The 12,070-nt window shown below is 47.4% G+C and overlaps 1 pseudogene; it reads left to right on the top strand.

Moving 5' to 3' along the window:
* The first annotated feature begins 6,669 nt into the window (after window positions 1-6,669).
* Window positions 6,670-7,675, top strand: LOC116461789 (large ribosomal subunit protein uL10-like; annotated as a pseudogene).
* Window positions 7,676-12,070: the final 4,395 nt, after the last annotated feature.

Genomic DNA, 12,070 nt, shown 5'->3' with positions numbered 1-12,070 from the left:
TTCCATATCGAGTGATCAATAGAGTTTAGATATTTAAAAAGTCCACCATATCAACAAGCTACAGAAAAAAAATCATATAATCACATCAGTTGGTGAAGAAAAAGCATTTGATGAAATCTAGCACCCATTTATGATAAAAACTCTCAGCAAGTTAGGAATAGAGGGTAACTACCTTAACTTGATAAAGAGCATCTACAAAAAACCTGACAGCCCACATCATAGTGAATGGTGAAAGACTGAATGCTTTCTCCCTAAGACTGGGAACAAGGTAAGGATGCCTGCTCTCCCCTCTCTTATTCACCCTAGTTCTGAAAGTTCTAGCCACTGCAATAAGACAAGAAAAAGAAATAAAGGACATATGAAATGTAAAGGAAGAAATAAAACTGTTTCTCTTTGCAGATGACATGATTGTCTATAAAGAAAATCCGAAATAATCTACAAAATAAAACTGACCCCAAAACCAAAACACTCTTATAATTGGCTGTGAATTAAACAGGTTACAAGATACAAGATCAACACACAAAAATCCATCATGTTTATGTATACTAACAACAAACATGTGGAAACTGAAATTTAAAACACCGCATCATTTACAATTGGTCCAAAGAAAGTGAAATACTTAAATATAAGCTGAACAAAACATGTACAGGCTCTGCAAGCTGAAAATTACAAAATGTTGATGAAATAAGTTTCCTTTTTTTTTTTTTTTTTGAGATGGAGTTTTGCTTTGTTGCTCAGGCTGGAGTGCAGTGGCTTGATCTCAACTCACTGCAACCTCTGCCTCCTGAGTTCAAGTGATTCTCCTGTCTCAGCCTCCTGGGTAGCTGGGGTTACAGGCATGCGCCACCATGCCCAGCTAATTTTTGTATTTTTAGTAGAGACGGGATTTCACCATGTTGTACAGGCTGGTCTCGAACTCTTGACCTCAGGTGACCCTCCTGCCTCGGCCTCCCAAAGTGCTGGGATTATAGATGTGAACCACCATGCCCAGCCTGATGAAAAAAATTTTAAAAGACCTAAGTAAATGGAGACATATACTGTGGTCATGGAGTGGAATACTCAATGTAGCAAAGAGGTCAATTCTCCCCAAATTGAGCCAGGTGCAGTGATGCACACCCGTAGTCCTAGCTATTTGGGAGGCTGAGGCAGGAAGATCCCTTGAGCCCAGGAATTTGAGGCTGTAGTTGAAATGATCGCATCTGTGAATAGCCACTGCACTCCAGCCTGGGCAATATAGTGAGACTCCATCTCTAAATTTTTTTTAATTTTTAGTTTTATTTATTTATTTGTTTTGAGACAGAGTCTCACTCTATCACCCAGGCTGGAGTGCAGTGATGTGATCTCGGCTCACTGCAACCTCCATCTCCCAGGTTCAAATGACTCTTCTGCCTTAGCCTCCCAAGTAGCTGAGATTACAGGCAGGTGCCACCACACCTGGCTAACTTTTGTATTTTTAGTAGAGACGGAAACTCCTGACCTCAGGTGATCCACCTGCCTTGGCCTCCCAAAGTGTTAGGATTACAGGCGTGAGCCACTGCGCCTAGCTAAAAAAAATTTTTTAGAAGTGTAATTACTATTAAAATCCCAGCAAAGTATTTTGTAGACATAGACAAGTTTATTCTAAAATGTATATGGAAAAATATAGACTCTAGTAAGAGGAAAATAATCTTGGGAAAAAAAGAAAGGTTAAAGTGGGAGGAATGACTCTACTTCCTATTAAGATAAAATAGATACTGTAGACGAATAGGATGAAAGAAAAAGGGAGACCAAACTCTGGCCAGCCCTCCCTTGAGAGAGTGGAGACAGAATCCCAGGGGCTTGCTTTCATCTGATAGCTGAAGCATTGATGGTCACATGGTCACTGGAAGGCCGTGGACGTACAGGAAGCTTGGTTTCCCTGAGAAAATTCCCATCTCTTTGAGCTCCTTCAAGAGTAGCTGGGACTTTAGTGAGAGGAGTCCACGGTGCCTGGAAAAGAGACTCTAAAATGCTGCTGGTTTCTTGAGGTTGTCTCATGGGTGAGTTGAATGTTCTACTTCTTTCCCCATCTGCACCCGAAATTTGAAGGCAGAAGAGCATCTTTTGGTTCCTCATTTGTTTGTTTGTTTATTTTGAGAAGGAGTCTCACTCTATTGCCCAGGCTGGAGTGCAACAGTGTGATCTCGGCTCACTGCAACCTCCGCCTCCCAGGTTCAAGCAATTCTCCTGCTTCAACCTCCCAAGTAGCTGGAATTACAGGCACCTGCCACCATGTCTGGCTAATTTTTTTATTTTTAGTAGAGATGGGGTTTCACCGTGTTGGCCAGGCTGGTCTTGAACTCCTGACCTCAAGTGATCCACCGCCCCCCCCCGCTTAGCCTCCCAAAGTGCTGGGATTACAGGGATGAGCCACCACGCCTGGCCTGTTTCCTGGTTTATAGTTGTGTGCTAGGCTGATATGGTTTGGCTCTGTATCTCTACCCAAGTCTCATGTCGAATTGTAATTCCCAGTGTTGGAGGAGGGGCCTTGTGGGAGGTGACTGGATCACAGGGGCGGACTTCCCCCTTGCTGTTCTTGTCAGAGAGTTCTCATGAGGTCTGGTTGTTTGAAAATGTGTAGCCTCTCCTCTTCACACTCACTCTCTCCTGCTCTGCTGTGTGAGGATGGTGCTTGCTTCCTTTTTGACTTCTGCCATGACTCTAAGTTTCCTGAGGCCTCCCCAGAAGCCGAAGCCTGTATAGCCTGCAGAACCATGAGCTGATTATACCTGTTCTCTTTATAAATTACCCAGTCTCTGGTATGTCTTTATAGCAGTGTGACAATGGACCCAGCCCAGCCTAGATTACATTATTTTCTCTTTTGCCCCCTGTGAACTCTCATTTTTTCCCCAGTGGAATGATAATGGGAAGAACTCTATTTTAATAGGGGAAAGGAGGGCCAGGCATGGTGGCTGATGCCTGTAATCCCAGCGCTTTGGGAGGCCGAGGCAGGCAGATCACCTGAGGTCAGGAGTTGGAGACTAGCCTGGCCAACATGACGAAACCGTGTCTCTACTTAAAATACAAAAATTAGCCAGTCGAGGTGGTGGGTGCCTGTAATCCCAGCTACTCGGGAGGCTGAGGCAGGAGAATCACTTGAACCAGGAGGTGGAGGCTGCAGTGAGCCGAGATCATGCCATTGCACTCCAGCCTGGGTGATGGGTGACAAGAGTGAAACTCCGTCTCAAAAACAAACAAACAAAAAAACAACAAAAAAAATGAAGAAGCAAGACTGAAATGGGGACTACCTAGACGAATCCCACACAAAGGTGAAATCAGGATGGCCCTCCTTCCCCAGCCAAGCTCTGGTTTGGAACCAGTGAGGCAACCAGACCCTCATCCTGTGGGCCTTTCCTCTTCTAGTACCCTACGGCTCATTAAAGGGTGAAGCCTGGCCAGGTGCGGTGGCTCACGCCTGTAATTTCAGCACTTTGGGAGGCTGAGGCAGGCAGATCACCTGAAGTCAGGAGTTCAAGACCAGCCTGGCCAACATGATGAAATGCCATCTCTACTAAAAATACAAAAATTAGCTGGGTGTGGTGTTGCACGCCTATAATCCCAGGTACTGAGGTGGCTGAGGCATGAGAATTGCTTGAACCTGGTTGGCGGAGGCTGCAGTGAGCCAAGATTGTGCCACTGTGTACCACTGCATTCTAGCCTAGGCAACAGAATGAGACTCTGTCTCAAAAAAAAAAAAAAAAAAAAAAGAAAAGAAAAAAAGGCTGAGAGGCTTAGGTGGGGTCAGGAGAAATGGGAACAGTGTCTGGAATGAATGAAAGGCAGGCACCAGTGACCCTTTGGTCCAGGCTGGAGACATCTGTGTAGGGAGCATTTCATTTTTACATCGCGGAGGTGGAAGAGGTCATGGCAAGGTTACATTGGAGGGATTTCCTTCCTGCAGCCTTGAGAGGACCCCAGACAATACAAGTGGCTAAAAAGATAACCCCCTAGCCCGTGGGGTACAGGGCTCCCCAACTCCATGGGCCTCGCTGTATTTCCCTGGTGGTCATGGATGGTGGTTGAAGACTTTTCTTTCTTCCTGCAAACCTGGGTCTCCTTCTCCCCCACCACACCATCCTGGAATGCCTTCTTGGCTCCTAGGGCTGCTGCCTTTGGTCTCACATGGCATCAGGACATTGACATTGGAATCACTTTCTAATCTGGGACAGACGTGAGCCCAGGCACGTGAGTGGAAAATAAGATAAACCAAACAAAGCAAATAAGACAAGTAAGAAGAGAGCCCGAAGTGGGGCAAAAGTCCCTGGGCCAGGTGGTTCAGCCTGTAATTCCAGCACTCTGGGAGGCCGAAGGGGGAGGATCACTTGTGCCCAGGAGTTTGAGATCAGCCTGGGCAACATAGCCAGACCCGATCTCCACAAAAAATAAAAACAAAATATAAGTGATGCATCATTGGCCAAGTAAGACTTGGGCAGATATAGTTGCTGCCAAGGCCCCAGCACAGCATGGGGGCTGAGGGGGCCATCTCTTCAAGGCCCTCGCTCCTGTTGCCTTACAAAGTTCCTGGTCTGTGCCTCCGGGGCATGTCCCCAACCCTCTGGGCAGCCTAGAGAAGGCTCCCAATAAACATCTGAGCAGCTGCAGGCATCTGGGGAGCCACCCCTCCACCCCCAGCCTGCCGGCTCTCTCGCAGCCTCACACCTCCCTTTATCACCCCTTCCTCTCAGGACAGTCACCCTTCACCTTCAGGGGAGTGGAGGGGCATGCCCTGGAGAAGACCTCCCCAGCAGAGAAGGGGCTGGGTACAGCTGTCTGCCAGTGTAGAATATGAGAAGCAGTGGGGACAGGCAGTAGAGCTGTCAGGAAGGAAGTTTCTATTTCTTACCCTCTTTTTTTTTTTTTTTTTAAATGTACTTAAGACTCTGAGGGCAATGTGGGGAGGGGAACAGGTAGGAAGGGGGTTTGGAAGCACACCAAGAAACAGCAACAGTCCATTTGAGTTGCTGCATGGCTAGGGCTGGACTCATTCTAGTCGGCTTGCAATGCAGACAACAGGTGGGGCAACTCTGACTGTCTCCAGGACTTCGGATAGACTGTTCGGACCTCATGGGCCTCTCAGAGGTCCGGGTCGCAGTGACCCTAAGGAACTTGGGCACACTTGACTCATTAGGCGAGAACCCAGAGGCTCCCCAGGAAGCCTCCAATAGATCTAGCTTCCCAGGCAAGACTGGTTAACTCCAGACAGACCCCCAAATTGGCCTACAATGAGATGGGCACATAAACTCCAATGTGGCTGTACAAGGTTTAGCATTCTGTAAACTACGCTGGTTGAATTATCAGGTTGGTATTATGGATTCAGATCCATCTTGGGAACCTCCAAGCTTTTAAAAATTAATTTATTTGTTTATTTATTTACTTATTTATTTTTATTTGATTTGATTTTATTTTTTGAGACAGAGCTTCACTCTTGTTGCCCAGACTGGAGTGCAATGGCATAATCTCAGCTCACTGCAACCTCTGCCTCCTGGGTTCAAGTGATTCTCCTGCCCCAGCCTCCCAAGTAGCTGGGATTACAGGCGCCCGCCACCATGCCTGGCTAATTTTTTTTTTTGTATTTTTAGTAGAGATGGGGTTTCACCATGTTGGCCAGGCCAGTATTGAACTACTGACCTCAGGTGATCCACCTGCCTTGGTCTCCCAAAGTGCTGGGATTACAGGCAGGAGTCACCGTGCCCAGCCTTATTTATTTTTATAGAGGCTGGGTCTTACTTTGTTACCCAGGCTGGTCTTAATCTCCTGGGCTCAAGTAATCCTCCCGCCTCAGTTTCCCAAAGTGCTGGAATTACAGGCATGAGCCAGCATGCCCAGCCCTCCAAGCCTTTGAAAGCTGTTTGGCTGCAAACTTTACCTGTGCCTCCACCATTGTGGTGTGAAAGCAGCCATAGGTAGGAGTGCAGCTGTGTTCCAATACAACTGTATGTATGGATACTTAAATTTGAGTTTCATATCGTTTTCGTATGTCAAGAAATCCTATTTTGGCACTGCATAGTGGTTCACACCTGAAATCCCGGCACTCTGGGAGGCCAAGTTGGGAAGATCGCTTGAGCCTAGGAGTTCAAGACCAGCCTGGGCAATACAGCAAAACCCCATCTTTACTAAAAATAAAAAATTAGCAGGGTGTGGTGGTGAGTGTCTGTAGTCCCAGCTACTCTGAAGGCTGAGGTGGGAGGATTACGTGAGCCTGGGAAAGTCGAGGCTGCAGTGAGTCATGATTGTACCACTGTACTCCAGCCTGGTTGGCAGAGTGAGACCTTTTTTCTCAAAAAAAAAAAACCTCGAGCTTTCCATGGTGTGTAAGCCCATGTCGTATGTTTATATAGAAGGTGAATGTAAATCAAAATAAATAGAGGACAGCTTTAGAAGTGAAAAGGGGTCAAACACATGAACCCATTCTTGCAGCCCTGTGGGAGGAAGGAAAGGAGCTATGTGTCTGTCAGCAGAAAACAGCTGCCTTGAAGCCCATGTTTACACCTGTGGTGGAGGGACCAGCTTCTTTTCTCTTTCTCCAGGGATCCTGTTTTCTGTCTGCCCAGCCTGGAGGAACTGGCTGCACTCCTGCACTGCCCTCATCTGAATATTCCCACATAAAGCTGTCGGGCTGTGAATAAAAACCTCTCCCTTCTCTCGCCAGGCGTCCTCGTGGAAGTGACATCGTCTTTAAACCCTGCGTGGCAATCCCTGACGCACCGCCGTGATGCCCAGGGAAGACAGGGCGACCTGGAAGCCCAACTACTTCCTTAAGATCATCCAACTATTGGATGATTATCCGAAATGCTTCATCGTGGGAGCAGACAATGTGGGTTCCAAGCAGATGCAGCAGATCCGCATGTCCCCTCGCGGGAAGGCCGTGGTGCTGATGGGCAAGAACACCATGAAGCGCAAGGCCATCCGAGGGCACCTGGAAAACAACCCAGTTTCTGGAGAAACTGCTGCCTCATATCTCGGGGAATGTGGGCTTTGTGTTCACCAAGGAGGACCTCACTGAGATCAGGGACATGTTGCTGGCCAATAAGGTGTCAGCTGCTGCCCGTGCTGGTGCCATTGCCCCATGTGAAGTCACTGTGCTAGCCCAGAACACTGGTCTCGGGCCCGAGAAGACCTCCTTTTTCCAGGCTTTAGGTATCACCACTAAAATCTCCAGGGGCACCATTGAAATCCTGAGTGATGTGCAGCTGATCAAGACTGGAGACAAAGTGGGAGCCAGCGAAGCCACACTACTGAACATGCTCAACATCTCCCCCTTCTCCTTTGCGCTGGTCATCCAGCAGGTGTTCGTCAATGGCAGCATCTACAACCCTGAGGTGCTTGACATCCAGAGGAAACTCCACATTCTCGCTTCCTGGAGGGTGTCCGCAGTGTTGCCAGTGTCTGTCTGCAGACTGGCTACCCAACTGTTGCATCAGTACCCCATTCTATCATCAATGGGGTACTGGCCTTGTCTGTGGAGATGGATTACACCTTCCCACTTGCTGAAAAGGTCAAAGCCTTCTTGGCTGATCCATCTGCCTTTATGGCTGCTGCCCCTGTGGCCGCTGTCACCATAGCTGCTCCTGCTGCTGCTGCAGTCCCAGCTAAAGTTGAAGCCAAGGAAGAGTCGGAGGAGTCAGACGAGGATATGGGATTTGGTCTCTTTGACTAATCACCAAAAAGCAACCAACTTAGCCAGCTTTATTTGCAAAACAAGGAAATAAAGGCTTACTTCTTTAAAAAGTCAAAAAACAAAACAAAACAAAAAACCTCTCGTCCTTTTAGCTCAGTTGCAATAACATAACGACTGGAGTTTGTGGGTTTACTTTTCATTATGGAACATTTCAAATATAAACAAAAGCAGACAGAACAGTATTTCCCCTCCCATGGACTCATCATCCCACTACTATGATGATCAATATACAGTCAATCTTATTTCATCCATACATCCATTGGATCATTTTATTTATTTATTAATTTTGAGATGGAGTCTTGCTCTGTTGCCCAGGCTGGAGTGCAGTGGCGCCATTTGGCTCACTGCAACCTCCGCCTCTGGGTTCAAGCAATTCTCCTGCCTCAGCCTCCTGAGTGGCTGGTATTACAGGTGCCTCTGCCACCATGCCCAGCTAAGTTTTGTATTTTTAATAGAGATGGGGTTTGGTCATGTTGGACAGGATGGTCTTGAACTCCTGACCTGAGGTGATCCACTCGCCTTGGCCTTCCAAAGTGCTGGGATTACAGGCATGAGCCACTGTGCCCCGCCACCACTGGATCATTTTAAACAGAATCCCAGTGAGCCCATCATTTCATCTTTAATTATACAGTCTAGATCGCTAACAGATAAAGCCTTTTTCTTTCTTTCTTTATTTTTTTTTCCACGGTCTTGCTCTATCTCTCAGACTGGAGTGCGGTGGCATGATCTCAGCTGACTGCAACCCTCACTTCCCTGGCTCAAGCGATTCTCCCACTTCAGCCTCCAAGTTGCTGAGACTACAAGTGCATGCCACCACAGCTGGCTGATTTTTTTTGTAAAAAAATATTTCTCACTATATTGTCCAGACTGGTCTTGAACTCCTGGGTTCAAGTAAGGCTCAAGTTCAAGACTAGCCATAGCATCCCAAAGTGCTGGGATTACAGGCATGAACCATCGCCTTGGCCCTGTTTGTTTATTTTTGTTTTTATTTTTTGAGATTGGTTCTCACTATATCGCTCAGGCTGGTCTCGAACTACTGAGTTCAAGCGATCCTCCCACCTTGGCCTCCCAAAGTGCTGGGATTACAGGCGTGAGCCACCTTGCTCGGCTCTTTTTTCTTTTTTTTTTTAGATGGAGTCTCCCTCTGTTGCCCAGGCTGGAGTGCAGTGGTGCGATCTCGGCTCACTGCAGGCTCTGCCTCCTGGGTTCACGCCATTCTCCTGCCTCAGCCTCCTGAGTAGCTGGGACTACAGGCGCCCGCCACCATGCCCAACTAATTTATTTTTTTGTATTTTTAGTAGAGACGGGGTTTCACCATTTTAGCCAGGATGGTCTTGATCTCCTGACCTCATGATCCACCTGCCTCGGCCTCCCAAAGTGCTGGGATTACAGGTGTGAGCCACCGCACCCGGCCCTCTTTTTTTCTTAAGCAAGGTGCAATGCACTTTTATTGTATTACATTAGGAGGATGTAAAGTCTGACTGTCTCCCTTTTGGTGGTTTTAAAATTGATTACAGGGGTTTGGGTGTTGTCAGCCTGATGCATTCATTATTAAACAACTTCCCTTCAGCCTTTATCTAGATGGCTTTGGCAGATATTGATGATCATTTCCTACACCCATTATTTCATAGGGGGATGCTAGTGGTTTAAAGAGGAACATATTCTTTCTTTCTTCCTTTCCTTCCTTCCTTTCTTTCAGTCCTTTCTTTCCTTCCTTCCCTTCCTTCCTTCCTTCCTTCCTTCCTTCCTTCCTTCCTTCCTTCCTTCCTTCCCTCCCTCCCTCTCTCCCCCTCTGTCCCTCCCTTTCTCTCTCTCCCTCCCTCTCTCTCTCTCTTTCTTTCTTTCCTTCTTTTTTTTTGAGATGGAGTTTTGCTGTTGTTGCCCAGGTTGGAGTGCAATGGTGCAATCTCGGCTCACTGCAACCTCCACCTCCCAGGTTCAAGTGATTCTCCTGCCTCAGCCTCCCAAGTAGCTGAGATTACAGGCATGTGCCACCACACCCAGCTAATTTTGTATTTTTAGTAGATGTGGGGTTTCACCATGTTGATCAGGCCGGTCTTGAACTCCTGACCTCAGGTGATTCACCCTCCTCGGCCTCCCAGAGTTCTGGGATTACAGGCATGAGCCACTGCGCCTGGCCTCTTTCTTTCTTGGTGTTGCACTGTTGCCCAGGCTGGAGCGCAGTGGCTCCATCATGGCTTACTGCAGCCTTGACCTCTGGGGCTCAAGTGATTCTCCTATCTCGGCCCCCCAAGTAGATGGGACTACAGCATACACTACGACACCTCGGTGATCTTTTAATTTTTTTGTAGAGATGGGGTCTCCCTATGTTGCCCAGACGGGTCTCAAACTCTTGGGCTCAAGTGATCCTACAGCCCGAGCCCCCCAAAGTTCTGGGATCACAGGTGCCTGGCCAAACATATTCTTATAAACACAAATCTACCCAGAAGGAATAAAGAGAGATATATTTTCAATGTCCAGCTTTCCAGTTCTGGAGCTCAGTGTGAGAAAGGAACCTCATCTAAGAGTCAAGAACCTAGGGACCAGGCACATGCTATAAGATCTTGCATAAATCAGGCTGTGCACTGTGGCTCACGCCTGTAATCCCAGCACTCTGGGAAGCCAAGACAGATGGATTGCTTGAGTCCAGGAGTTTGAGACCAGCCTGGGCAACATAGTGGAACCCTGTCTCTACTAAAAATACAAAAAATTTGCCAGGTGTGGTGGCGTGCGACTGTAATCCCAGCTACTTGGGAGGCTGAGGTGGGAGAATCAGCCGGTCTGGGGAGGTTGAGGCTGCAGTGAGCCAAGATCACCCCATTTCACTCCAGCCCAGGCAACCGAAGTCAGATCTTGTCTCAAAAAAAAAAAAAGTTTTTTTTTATGTTTAACCTAATTTTATTAAAAAAAGATATATTGCATAAATCAATTGTCCCTTTAAACTTCAATCTGCAAAAATAGGGTGTTGAACAACATGATCTAGTGAGATGGTTAATTTTTTTTTTTGAGATAGAGTCTCGCTCTGTCACCCAGGCTGGAGTGCAGTGGCATAATCTCGGCTCACTGCAACTTCCACCTCCTGGGTTCAAGCGATTCTCCTGCCTCAGCCTCCTGAGTAGCTGGGACTACAGGCGTGTGCCACCACACTTGGCTAAGTTTTGTATTTTTAGTAGAGATGGGGTCTCACCATGTTGGCCAGGATGGTCTCGGTCTCTTGACCTCGTGATCCGCCCACCTCAGCCTCCCAAATTCCAATTCTTCCTGGGATTACAGGTGTGAGCCACTGCGCTCGGCCTGTGATGGTTAATTTTACATCCATTTGACTGGGCTAAGGGATGCCTAGATTGCTGTTAAAATGTTATTTTGTAATTCCTAGGCTACAAACCTGTACAGATGCTACTGTACTAAACACTGTAGGCAATTGTAACACAGTGGTAAGTATTTGTGTATTTAAACATATCTAGGCTGGGCACGGAGGCTCACACCTAAAATCCCAGCACTTTGGGAGGCTGAGGCAGGAGGATCACTTGAGCCCAGGAGTTCGAGACCAGCCTGGAAAACATGGAGAGACCTGTCTCTACAAAACTAAAAAATTAGCTGGATGTAGTAGTGTGTACCTGTGGTCCCAGCTACTCTGGAGGCTAAGATGGGAGAAACACTTGAGCCCAAGACATTGAGGCTGTAGTGAGCCATGATTGTGCAACTGCACTCCAGCCTGGGCAACAGAGTGAGACTCTGTCTCAAAAAAATAAATCTTATTTTAAAATTTAATTTAATTTTTTTTGAGTCAGAGTTTTACTCTGTTGCCCAGGCTGGAGTGCAGTGGTGTGATTGTGGCTCATTGCAACCTCTGCCTCCTGGGTTCAAATGATTCTCTTGCCTCAGCCTCCTGAGTAGCTGGGATTACAGGTGCACACTACCACACCTGGCTAGTTTTTGTATTTTTAGTAGAGATGGGGTTTCACCATGTTGGCCAGGCTGGTCTCGAACTCCTGACCTCAAGTGATCCACCCACCTCAGCCTCCCAAAGTGCTAGGATTACAGGCGTAAGCCACTGTGCCAGGCCGAAACAATTTTTTTTTTTTTTTTTTTTTTTTGAGACAGAGTCTTGCTCTGTCACCCAGGCTGGAGTGCAATGGCATGATCTTGGCTCACTGCAACCTCCACCTCCTGGGTTCAAGCGATTCTCCTGTCTCAGCCTCCTGAGTAGCTAGGATTACAGGTGCGCACCACCACACCTGGCTAATTTTTGTATTTTTAGTAGAAACGGGATTTCGCCATGTTGGCCAGGCTGGTCTCAAACTCCTGACCTCAGATGATCTGTCCTCCTCAGCCTCCCAAAGTGCTGGGATTACAGGTATGAGCCACTGCACT

Source organism: Hylobates moloch, unplaced genomic scaffold, assembly GCF_009828535.3.
Source record: "Hylobates moloch isolate HMO894 unplaced genomic scaffold, HMol_V3 SCAFFOLD_22, whole genome shotgun sequence".
NCBI classification, from domain to species: Eukaryota; Metazoa; Chordata; class Mammalia; order Primates; family Hylobatidae; genus Hylobates; species Hylobates moloch.
Note: the sequence above shows the minus strand (reverse complement) of the source record. Positions and strands in the feature narration are given on the sequence as shown.